Below are 13,247 nucleotides of genomic sequence, written 5' to 3'. Positions count from 1 at the left end.
TGCCTTCATTTTTAATCATGCTTCCACACTCATAACTTAATTGTCACAATGTGTTTAAGTTTCCCTTTATGCATCAAATCATAGAACCATACCTAGGTACTCTATGGAACTAAGTTTAGTTATCAAAATCATCATATGGTTAATCTTGTTCATCATCAAAGTTAAGGTTGCCTATTTGGTAAGTCTAAAGTATAGTACCACTTTCAACTTCATTAAATTTGGCCAATCTCACTCAAACAAATTGATGAGGAGGCTAACACCTTGTTTGAAAATACAATCTTTTTGAGAATTTTGTGTAGATGATCTTAAGGATTAATGCTTAGGCATTACAAAACTTAAGCCTAGAATGCAAAATTTCATTGCTTTTTCATTGGCACAATTTGGTCATCAATGTAACTTTGTGATAGATAATGAACAACACACCCATTTCATACAGATTAAAAAAAAATTGGAAGACATTTTGACATTCAAGAAGAAATAAAACATATTGCTAAGTTTAATAGCCTTGTAATATGTTTCAAGGATTACATCAATCCTTCATGGATGACTATGAGATAAAGCGACTTTAGAAGTTAAAGCCAAACATATAACATTTTTTTTAAATAACTTTACCATTATTGTTGTTGGAGATTTCTGGAATAGATATGTGTAATATTTTATATCCGTCTAACATTTCGGATGGTTACTCCATCCATCATCAGGGACCAAAGAGCTTTGTGAGTAAACTAGCATTGAAGAGCTTATTTACCTCCTGCAACAGTGTAATGTAAACATATGTTCATCTTTGGTAGTGTAATAACTTACCTTACCACTTTTGCATATCAATGACATGAAAGAATCCATATTTGTGAACACTTTATGATTAGGCATTAGATCATGTTGTGCGTATATCTTAAACAAGCATAATGTTGTAATTAAATTGTATGTTTCCTAGTGTGAAACTCAATGTAAAGGCTCCACTAGGAACTATGTGTAACAACTATAGATCACTACTTTTCTTTTACAAAACACTTCAAATATTTCACTTCTTGTGAGTCACACCCAAAAAGGCGAATTACAAAATGTTAAGAAAAGAGTTATATTACTTTCATACAGGCCATATTTATTGCTCTATAAGGATGTGGGATATGATGCCATCAAATTGCCCTATTTTTATAATTTTCTTCCTTAATCAAATCAAAATTCTCTCATATTTATTAGTTTGATGGAAAACTATGATTTTTATAGTTGCAAATTGTAATATGAAACTAATTATAGGACATTGAATCTACTTAGATTCTCAAATTAAAATTGATCATTGTGAACTAGATTATGACAGATATGGGGTGATTTGAGTGCCATGTATCAAAATCCCTTTATAAGGAGCAAAGAGGAGGGCTCTGATGTGACAATGGGTGGAAGGATAAGAAAAGGAAATTCAACCAAGTTGCATGTCTCATTTCCCAAATACTTTTCCATGCATGGGATAAATGGAAATTTCCAAGAGACCATGTGTTACATTCCAATCAATTTCCCATGCAAGTGAAAAGCATCACCTTGAGTAGTTCCATGTGAATTTTATATTTATGTACTTCTCATACCCATGCATAAGTCTCTCCACCTATATACATATCATTTTTGGAACTTTTGGGAGGTATCTGGGTTGGTATTCTCATGGTTATTCTTCTCCTTTATTGGCCATTTCACCCATATATTTTCAAACCTTTATGTTGGTTATGGGTGGGAATATAGAAAATTCATGTCAATTTATGGGAATGATAAATAGATCCATTAATTAATAAATCATGTTTGTCAATATCTGATCCATGAAAAGCTATGATAACCACCACAAGGAAAATGTTAGTTTGCAAATATTCTCAGAGAAGCACTTCTCCTTGCTCTATTTTTAGCGAAGGAAAACAAGTGGAGGTTTTAGCAGATGCTTTTTTATTCAGTGTGCCTAAATCATTATGGTGCATTTATGCACTTTAATATCAAATGCAGTAGTGCTCCATGAGTACAAGCACATCATAGAAACAACATGCCAAAAAGGACTTGTTGCTCCCCCTTTTTCAAAGTGTATTAGTGTTGCATATTGGCTTAAGTGTACTAGCGCTTCTAGATCAATTTTCATTGGAGTGCCAATAACCAAAAACTACATTGGTGATCCACATTGGTCTTGGTGCATAAAGTCTCTACTTTGGTCCATGGGCATCAATGCTCCACATTAGTTTAGGAGTATCAGTGTTGTGTGATACATATGTACTCGACTTCCATTAACCCAAAAAGACACTAGCATTCCTCTTTCGTCTAGGCACAATGGTGCTCCCCATTGGTATTGCTACATAATGCTCCTCTTAAGTATTGAAGCATTGATGCTTCTCTTTCATATGGAAGTACAAGTGCTCATCTTTGGTAGATGGGAAGCATTGGTGCTCTTAATACACCAAAACACTGCAATATTTCATATTTATTTTAATTTATTAAAAGAGGTAGGAAGTAGAAAAAAGTGAGGGTTTGCTTCATTTCTTCATTTTAGATAAGTTGAAAGGAATATAAGGTGGTTATATAATATAATGAATTAGAAATGGGTATGAATGTAAATAAAGATATAGTAATGCAACCAAGTAACTATTTTTTCCGTCTTTATTAGTTAATTTGTTCCCCTTATGGATTTTATTTCTCTTATTTTCTATTTCTATCTATTGTTCATAATTTCTTAGATGACTTTGTTAATTTATTTGGTTGGCTTGAGGGCTTTTCCATTGTCTTCTGGGTTAATGGTGGATTTGTTTTAGGGTCTTACATCAACATATATGGCTAGCAAATGAGGGGCATGTTTTACGAAGAAAGTGGTAAATTTGTGTATCATGGGTGCATATCCAAATGGGTTTTCGTAATACCCCTACAAGAATGAGAATATTGTGTAACTATATGGTGGAACCAAAAGGAGACTTCTAGATATAGCTAATGTGTATAGTAAAAAATTAAGTCACAATGCTTAGAAATAGAATCATAGGGAACGTAAAGCTCCAATGGACCCACTACAACCCTAAGGAAGCAATGTGGGAGCTAGAGAATGCAATGTAGGAAGCATATTTGATTTTTTTCTAAAATTTTGATGTAAAAAGTATTTCTTAGAATGGTGATGTGCAATAAGAATAATGCAAAATCTAGGGCAAGGGAATATTCTTCCTAAAGGTTTTTCTATTTGCTAGGTTGTTGTAAGAACGTTGTAATGAAATTATAAAGAATGATTTTCATGAAACTATGAAGAATTATGAATATGTGTACGGTAGATTTTTGTATTTGAGAAAATTTAATTACAACAGAGAATTCCTAGAATCCAAAAAATGAGATTTCCTATCCATTTTGTGTTGGAACCTTAGATGGAATTGGGATCTAACAAGGAATAAGAGTAGAGAAGGAGGTATCATTCCTTGATTTGTGGATGCTGATGGGGAAATAGGGTTATGGATTGGGATAGATGTAAGATTTAATAGATTGTGTGTTTTAGAAATTGATTTGTGAGAGCTAGATCCAACTATGGGTGATTCCATGCTTGTGGATTCATATACTTAGCTTGGGGGTGGCCTTGTTGTAAAGAGATTAAGTTCACTAGAGAGCCTATGGTCAGATGGAACACCCTTCCTCTGTAGATAGTGGTGGTTAATTCCTAGAAAGATAATGGTTTGTTATTTAATTATGAATATGTTGAGTTAATGTTTTTTATTTTATGAATTGAATTATTTTCTAATTTGTTTAGTTCTATTTATAGGTTTAATCCTACATATGTAACTATGATGTGATTGTCCATTTAATGATTTGATTGAGTTTTCACAAGCCCATGTTATCACGTTGTCATGTTTTCATGTAGTAATTAATTAATTAACAATAGGACAATGAGGAAAGTGGTATCAAAGAAAGAAGTTGGTGGAAATTTGTGGCTTTAAGAAGTATCCTATATCCTTAATAGAGCACAAATGGTATTGGGTACGCCATAGAATAGTATCAAAGCCATTGGTTATGGCATTAGGGCTACATGGCTAGAAATAAACTCATATATGAAGAAATTGCAATATTCTTGTCAAGTGTTCTACAAAATACCTCAAGAACAATAATTGGCAAAGTATTCAAAATCCAATGATTGTGGGAATGATGGCTCAAATTCCTAAATTAGGTTCCTGTTAGAATATATAGAGGCATGATTTTTTTAATTTTGGGTTAGATAGATTAGTTATGTGGACAACTTTGTGGTATGAATTTTCCAGATGTTGTGTGATAGAGTTATATCCCAATATCAATGTGCTACCATGGAGCAAGGAAAATTTTAAGGAGGGAAACTTATTTTAAATTTTAGAAAACTTACCGAATCTTACTAGTCCTAATATGCAAACTATCAAACATTTGGTGATATCTTTGTAAAAACATTAAAATTCTAATGATTTTATATATAGTCTTGTTATAATTTTGACAATTTTAAGGTAAAATAATTGTATACTATAAAATTTAGGTGAATCGTTTTTAGAAAAAATGCAAATTGATGAATCTTTTTTTGGAAAACATGTGGAATATTAGCCCACCTACAAATATTAGCACCTAAAATCATAGAAAATTTTAGGGGCGAATCTTCGCCCTTTGGCGAAATTAAGGGGTTTTAAATTTTTAGTGGGCGAATATTTTGTATCATAGTACATTTTTACAAATCACCTCAAATAGCCCACCTTATTTTAAGGGAGAGGGTAAAAAAGGTAAATTTAGCCCTTGAAATTAGGAGTTACAACCTTCCATTCGTCCATTTTCAAGAATAGGCTTTATTTAAGTGAATCCATTCGCCCATTTTCAAGAATAGGTTTTATTTAAGTGAATCCTATGGGCCAAAGGCCCAAATACCATATTTATAAAAGAGGTATGGTAAATTAATAAAAATATAAATAAATGAGAGGTATGGTAAATAAATAAAACATTTTTTATATTTACTCCATAAGTCACCTTATATACATGCAAGGGTGTAAACAAATAAAAATATAAGTAAAGTGGAGGTATGGTAAATAAATAAAACGTCTTTTTATACTTACTCAAAAGGTATGGTAAATAAATAAAAATATAAATAAACTAGAAGCATGGTAAATAAATAAAATCTTTTTTTATATTTAGTCCATAACCCTCGTTCTATTTATGAAGGCTCAAGAGGTTTTATTTAAGTGAATCCTATGGGAAAAATACCATATTTGTAAAAGAGGTATGGTAAATTAATAAAAATATAAATAAAGGAGAGGTATGGTAAACAAATAAAACGTTTTCTTATATTTACTCCATAAGTCAGCTTATAGTTACGTACACTCAAAAATGAGTTATATTTAGGTGAAACGCAAAATACTATGGGACAAATACCATGGACTAGATTGTTATTAATACCATGCAAAAAAACATTATTAACCCTAATATTAGTATTAATAAAAATAAAAATGGCACGTGGTATTGACCCATGGTATTCACCAAAATGGCACATGGTATTGACCCATGGTATTCACTGTAGCCTATTTAAATGGGGTAATTAAACCAACATAGATCCATCTTTACTCTCGATCTACTAACCCCTGAGACGTATCAAATATCGTGATATGCAAACTAGCATAGAGTGAAAAAATATTTGATCCGATCAAGAGTAAAAATGGATGTTGTAATTTAATGTATGTTAAACATTTTAGCTTGGTTAAAATAAAAAATAAAATAAAAATCAACTATTAATTTTATTAATTTTTATAAATTACTAATAGTAATTTTTAAGCTCCAGGTTTATGATAACCCATGGTATTGACCCATGGTATTCATGTGAGCATAGACTATTTAAAGGGGAAATTCTATCATCTTAGATCCATCTTAATTCTGGGTCTACCAAGTGCTCAGAAGGATAAATAGATTTCATCCCCCTAAGAGTGCTAGATGTGGAGTTAAGATGGATATAGGTTGGTTTTTATGATAATGAAGTTGTTAAATAGACTTAGGAAATTATATTGTAAAAACATCTTTAGGTGAATGGTTAAAGCATAGACATTGGACAAGTATATTTGTATACTTATGTTTTAAACTGAAACAAATGGCTAAAAGGAATGGATTGATTGCACTAGTCATCCTTCTATAACTTTCCAACATATGCTGGAGTAAACAAATTGTAATTTGGGTAATTTTTTCTAATTGCAAATAGGAACATACTTGTGTATTGGCAAGGTGGTTACGAGGTCCCTAGAAGTGATGAATTTGAATTTTTCTTGGTTTTATATATAGTATTAGGTTTATTCTCATGCTTTCTGTGAATGGCACGGGTGAATTTTATCCTACACCCACTAGGTTATCAATATGTAATTTCGGTAATTTTGATTTCAAAAGATATTTTAAAGAAATACAATGATTTCATTTGTGTATTCAATAAACACAAGATTTTATAATTGAGTAAAATATTCACCATGCCTGGTGAGAGATTCGCCAAAAAATTATATATACATATCATATTATTGATAAAATCGCCTTCCATTTTTCCTATATACCATGGAGATTTGCCCATTTATTATACATGTAAATTTGGGGGGGTTCTTAAAATTTTCCCTGCCTAAAATTTTCCTTGGTAGAAAATCTTGGATAATTTTTACAAAATGGGAGAAATTTTCTAATTTTGAATGAGGTGCAGAATTTGGATGTGTTAAAATTGAATGTGTCTTTGAAGGCATAGGTGGTAAACATGGAAAAATCAAGTCAAAGGGATCGATGGTGGTCAAGTTCTTATTTTCCAATATATATATGTGTGTGTGTGTGTGTGTGTATCCTGAGGGTGAGAATGGGGGTCAATACACCAATATTCATAGGCATGTAGCCATTACAATAATATTTCTCTTCATCATGTCATTCATACGAAATTGAACCTAGGTTAGGAATTGTTATTTCCAACCACCTGAGGTAACCCCAATTTAACACACACACACACACACACACACACACACACACACACACACACACACACACACACACAAATATATATATATATATATATATATATATATATATATCTGTGTGTGTGCGTGTGTGTGACATGGACCCATACCAATGATGTAGATTTGCGAGTGTCATGGAGGCATCAAAGTGCTATTATGTGGAGTCCATTTACATAGATGGTGGTCAAAATCCAAGGTATAGAGTGGTGTAGTTAAGTAGGTTGACAAACAATGATAAGTTGATTGTGAAGGGAAGGGAATTAGTATTAGGAATGGTTGAAATCCATTTGTAGTTGCTATCAATTTGATGTGTGCCCCCTAGGAAATAAGTGATTCATGAAGGAAAGAGGTTGTGTTAGTGACTGTTAATTCAACCTCTACAATATATTGAGCTAAAAATTAGGACCATGCGTGTGGGGACATGTGCTTCAGACATAGGGGCTTCACTCAATGAACTTTTAACATATCACGTGTGTTTGTGGCATACTAACAATACCCCTAATTTGACTACATATTGGAAAATACCTCTAAAAATCACATTATTTAATCCCCTATCAATATAATTAACCCAATACAGCTTAGCAATTTAAGAAATCCCTACTTTCACTAGATATTGTAGGTATCCATTTTTTTATTAACATTTTTATACCCCTTTATATTTTTCATTAACTTTGAGCTCCATTTTCTATACCTACCAATATAAAAACCCTTTAACCCCTATATATCCCCAATATATTATGTCATTTTTTCCTCGATATATATCCCCCAATATGAATGCACGTGGTATGGTATTGTTGCCCCAATGAAGAATCGTGGCTTTAGAGAGGTATGGTCATATATGGGAACCCCAATCACAATAACTAATGAAATCATGCCAGGAGGATGATAAAGGATATATAGGTTTTAATGGCCCGCCATATTATAATAATAATAATAATAATAAATCTTATCAAATAAAGCAGAGAAAGGTAAAGGCATTCATGAAGATCTAACATGGAAAGTAAGGAGGTAAGGGAGATGAGATCATGGTGTTAAAGGCTAACAAATGCCCACCAATCCCACAACAATAACCATGTGTCATCCTATGTCAATAAATATGCCACATTGATAAAATAATAAGAGCAAATATCTTATTTTGGTTATAACAAGAGAAGATACAATTACAATTTGGTGAAAAGTCAAGTGCAACTCTATAATGTCAACAACTATAAAATTGCTAGTGAGGGTCAATTATTATTTAACTCCAAAATTCAAGAAAATGGAAAATATTGGTTTTCAACGAACTTGGGGTTACTCACTAATAGAGGCATAATTGAGTATGAAATTTGGAAAATAAGAAATAGAAGCAATCACAAAGAAACCTAGTGGAGCATTTGGCCAAAATCCTCTATTCTATGAGGCTCTTTAGTGATTTATGAAATCTTCATTGGATGAAAAGAGACCCAATGTCACAAATCTTAAATTTATCTTCCTATTTAACATTTGATGTTCTTAACAATCTAGACAATTTTATCATAACATAAGTTTTTCTAGTTTTGCTCCATTTGAAAGATGACAACTTTGGCAAAAAAAACTAAATCTAAAAAAAGTGCAAAAAGGGAAAAGTTACATGTAGATGTAGGGAGCATCATATCACTAATATAAAAGTTTCTAAGTACTCACAAGCACAATTATTACATGTAGATGATACAAATTTTTTCTTGGTTCCCATAATATTTTTCTTCTATAGATGGCATAAGTTGCTCTCTAACACTTATTGTATTAGTAAGAAAAGTGTAAAATTGGGTCCAGAATGGAGAAATTGATAGAGCGGTAACTTTTAAGATTCATCTAAGAATTCAATAATGAACATAGTTATAACCATTGGAAATAAGAACATGATAGAAGATTTAGTTTTTCAAAAGACACACCTAATTTTTTAAGAAATTTGTTGGAACAAGACCTTTGATCTTGAGTGGACAATGTAATTGTCAAAAGTGCAAGATTTCAAAAGTAGTTGTAATTTCGAAAAAATCAATAATGAGCATAGTTGTAACCATTGGAAAGGAGAACATGATAAAAGACTAAGTTTTTTCAAAAGACACACCTAGTTTTTTAAGAAATTTGTTGGAACAAGAACTCTAATCTTGAGTGGACAATGTAATTGTCAAAAGTGGAAGATTTCAAAAGTAGTTGTAATTTTTAAGAAATATTTCATGAGGATAGAAGCGCATACCTATTATGAATATTGAGAAAGGACGCATATAAATAGTTCAAAAGCATGCTTGTACAGTGATTGAGTGGAGGCACATTTGGAGGTGTAAAAGTAGGGCAACTAAAAAGTGTTGTGTACTTAATAATAGGGAAATATTGTTAATAAGCAAGGACACTTGAGGAGAGAGTGTTATGGAAAGGTATTGTTACTTAGATTAGAAAATAAGAGCTAGGGAACGCCTTGTTCATGGTACGTAGATACTATATGATGCAAGAAGTGGTGATAGATATAAAGAGATCTAAGGAGCTGTTGGTTATTGGATTTGAATATATTATTTTCCACGTGAAAATTTTAGCAAGGGTATAAAGGATACCAATAGGTAGAGAAGATTTGTGTATAATCAAGTAACAATAACATAATTAAGAATCATAACAAGGCAATATGTAAAGAATGGTATTAAAATGGATAAAGGCGAGGTAAGTTTCTTAACTATGAATATAAATCAACAATATTGTGTAATGATGACCACAAAGCATGATTGTAGAGAAGAAGGTGATGGAAGTTGGTATGGTAAAGGAAATATATTAAGGAAAAAGAGAATGAATACTTCATGAGGTGATGTATTGTTGGGTGTGTTATATTATTTGCATGACTTATGTTCATGATGAATAAAGTCGGGCCTGAGGGGGGTTGATAGGCCTCATTGGTTGGGGGGTATCTAGGAGGTGTTAGCCCCCCATGCGCAGGGTTTGGGGCAGCTCCCCAAAAGGAATTTTTTGGGTGGTTCTTTTGAATCCATTTTTTGGGCTCATGGTTTTTCTAAAAATGGTTTTATGGCACATGATGGTTTTGCCCATGGTTTTTCAGTTTCAGTTATGGGACTATGGTTTGATTTATGGTTCATATTCCACATGATTTATTTTGTATTGTAATAAATTGTAGCCTCGAGGGTTAGCTCAATTGGTCGAGGTCCCATTGCTAAATCAACTCTCCATTGGGAGTTCATTGGGTCAATTCTCCTTGATGCCCTCAAGCTTCGACTTAGATTAGTTTGGCTAGCAGGATGTGATCCCATTGGGTGGATCTGTGTAGATTTTCCTTGGAATTAAAAATATATATATACATACAATGTACATAAATATAATGAAAAATCCTTGTTGGTTTTCTTGGTTTTGGGTTCTAGCATAAAATCTCTGTGCAAATCTGTGTGTGTGCCATTGTATCATTTTTTGTTTTCATTGAGAATCTATTTACAGCAATTAATTGTACAAGATTAAAACTTACATGTATGACTTATGTGATAGGTGAATTATCTATGTGAAAAAGTGTATAAATGCTTGTAAGAGTTGCCGGTTATGAACCAACCATTTATTTATAAAGAATACATGGAAAGAGATAATAAACTTTCACTCATTTTAAGGCTTCCAATGGAATAATAAAGAACTCCATTATGTGTGGATTGGTTTTAGAAGATAAATAAAACTCATATAGAATTATAAAACGAAGTGAAGAAATTTTTAGAATTATGAAGTCCATAAGGGCGGAATATGCCATAATGTGGATGCTTAAGCTAGTTCAAATATATTACAACACTAAGGGAAACATTCTAGCACTAAATACACATGGTTGATGATTGGTGAAGGTAGGGAATGATAAGAACATTCTAAGTGTGAATGGATAATAAACGAGAGAAGAATAAGTGTATTGATTTATAGAATGAAATTATTAAAAACACATCTAAAAGGAAAAGTATTCTATAGTGAGTGTAAAATAGATTGGACTTTAGAGGGAGTTTAAATGAAATTAATGAAACAAAAATACAACATTATAGTTTGTTGGAATGTTGATTAATGAAGTTAAGGTTGAGTCCAAATTGGTTAAAGAAGAAGAAATCAATTATAAGATAATAATACCAATATAAAGTAATATAAATTATAACATCATAAATCGTATAAATTTCATGTAAGATAAAGTTGGGCCAGATTGACCTAGAAAATAAAGAAAATGCTGATCATACAATATTGATATAATATATGGGATGGAAATATCGAGTTTCCAAGTTGGGTTTGGCTAGAAAGTTCTAAGAAAAGGGAGAAACGATGATGCATACATAATTAGAGTGAAACCAAAAAATGTTGCAAGAGTCACTAGGGATTTGAGGATAGCCAAATATGACAAAGGAAGCTAGACAATGTGACATAATTCTATAGGATGTTTTGTTCATTGCTATAGTAAGAATTAATGAGCATGGCTAGCAACGCAACCATGACAATGAAGGAGAATTCCTTAGCTCCAAAATATAGGATAGTGAGACTATATAAAATATTTTAACCAAGATGTTGGTGAAATGAGTAAGTGAGCCTCTATAACTCCCAATTGATCAAGTATCATAAAAAAAAGTTGACGAAAACCATAAAAGTATGGATTTAGAGTACTTGTGTTGCATAGATGCTAAAGGGAATTTACGTAAGAATTCCCTTTATCAAGATTTGATATCCAAATTGATATGTCTATGTGATTTGAATGCATCTATGTGAATGATATCCCACTTGTTGTGGTAAATGAGAAAAACCAAAGACATATAAAAGTTGTTTAATCTTTCGAATGCATTCATATAAGATAAAATGACAAGTCAAATTTTGTTGGTTATGAGTTGATAACCAAGGCATGTAAGGAGTTATGATCCTGTTATAGAAGTGAATGACATGAAAGCTAACCATGTGTGAGGCTATAATGCTACATGTGTGTCCAATATCCTTCCTATTTGTGTTTTTTTACTTGATTGTAACCTTCTTTCTAGCACTGAGAGCAACTTTAGGAGGAATTTTTTTCTAAGGGAAAATAGAATAGATAATGGAAATGCCTTCTAACATGCTTGAAAGGATTGTTCAATGAAGAAAGGGTATATAATTGGTGTTATGTTCGTCTAAAGAGGAATATGTCTATATGGTAGATTAAATATTGGAAAGGTGACTAAATGATGTGTCAAGGCATTGGCTAGAACTTCTAATTCCTGGTGGAATACACGACATCGGAGTATGGTATTCATTAATCAATGTGAAGATACATTGAATAGTTGCACATAAGTAAATTATGTAAGTGTGCAAGTTGTGTTTATGCACACATATATGTTGGCATATATGATTGAATTCATTGTCTAAATGCATTATGTGAATGCATGATTGTGTCATATCCCATTATAGATAATATGTTAGTAGGTGAAATGATGGAGATACTATTAACTCATAAGTTTTGAGATCATTTCAAAAGTTGTTGTGAAGTTGCAATGAAAGAATTCTGTGCCAATGTAGTCATATTTGGATGGACTACATGAAGCTTTTTAAATAGAGTAGTGTTATGGAAAATTATAATTGATTAAAGAGGGAGATTCTAGGAAGAAAGATATTATGGTGATATTAAAACCTAACAATTGTCTTATGTTATTGATTAGAGGCTACCAATGGATGTCTAGTAGTAACTTGGTGTTCTTCTTGTATGTGAAAACCTTGGCAAGGTGGATCACTTGAGGGACTATTACCAAAGAATGGAATGCCCGAGCATGGAAGGTTCAATGTGGAAAGGAAGAGGCATATTGAAAAATATACTTGAAAATATTCATTTTGCATGATGGTTGGAACAAGAAGGGTGTTTCAAAAAGGACAATGAACTAAACTCTTACCATGGCAATGTTTTGAGTTGAAAATTAGGGATACATATTGAAATAAGATTTCATATTTATTTTTGAGTACATGATTATTTTTTAAAGGCTATAGTGTTACACAAGTGTTCAATTGCCTTAATAGTTGTATTGATGTCTTGGACCATAACCTTCTTACCAACATTAAGAGAACCTTTAGTGAGGAAGGGTTTCCCATAGGGTCTCCTCTTAGTGAACCCATGACAGAGCATGTGCATTCATGGGATATTAAAAATACCTCTAAATTTACTATATATTTTAAAATACCCCCAAAATACTTTTTTTGAACTCCCCTCACAATATATTTTTAATAAAACAAACCCCCTAATTTTACTACAAATCCATTTTTATACCTCACAAAACCTATAAACCCCCCATACCCACATCC

The sequence above is a fragment of the Pinus tabuliformis genome, chromosome 9 (genome assembly GCF_031772625.1).
Source record: "Pinus tabuliformis cultivar Carrire ecotype Pingquan chromosome 9, CPIR1, whole genome shotgun sequence".
NCBI classification, from domain to species: domain Eukaryota; kingdom Viridiplantae; phylum Streptophyta; class Pinopsida; order Pinales; family Pinaceae; genus Pinus; species Pinus tabuliformis.
The sequence above is the reverse complement of the archived record's forward strand: the minus strand, read 5'-3'. Positions refer to the sequence as shown.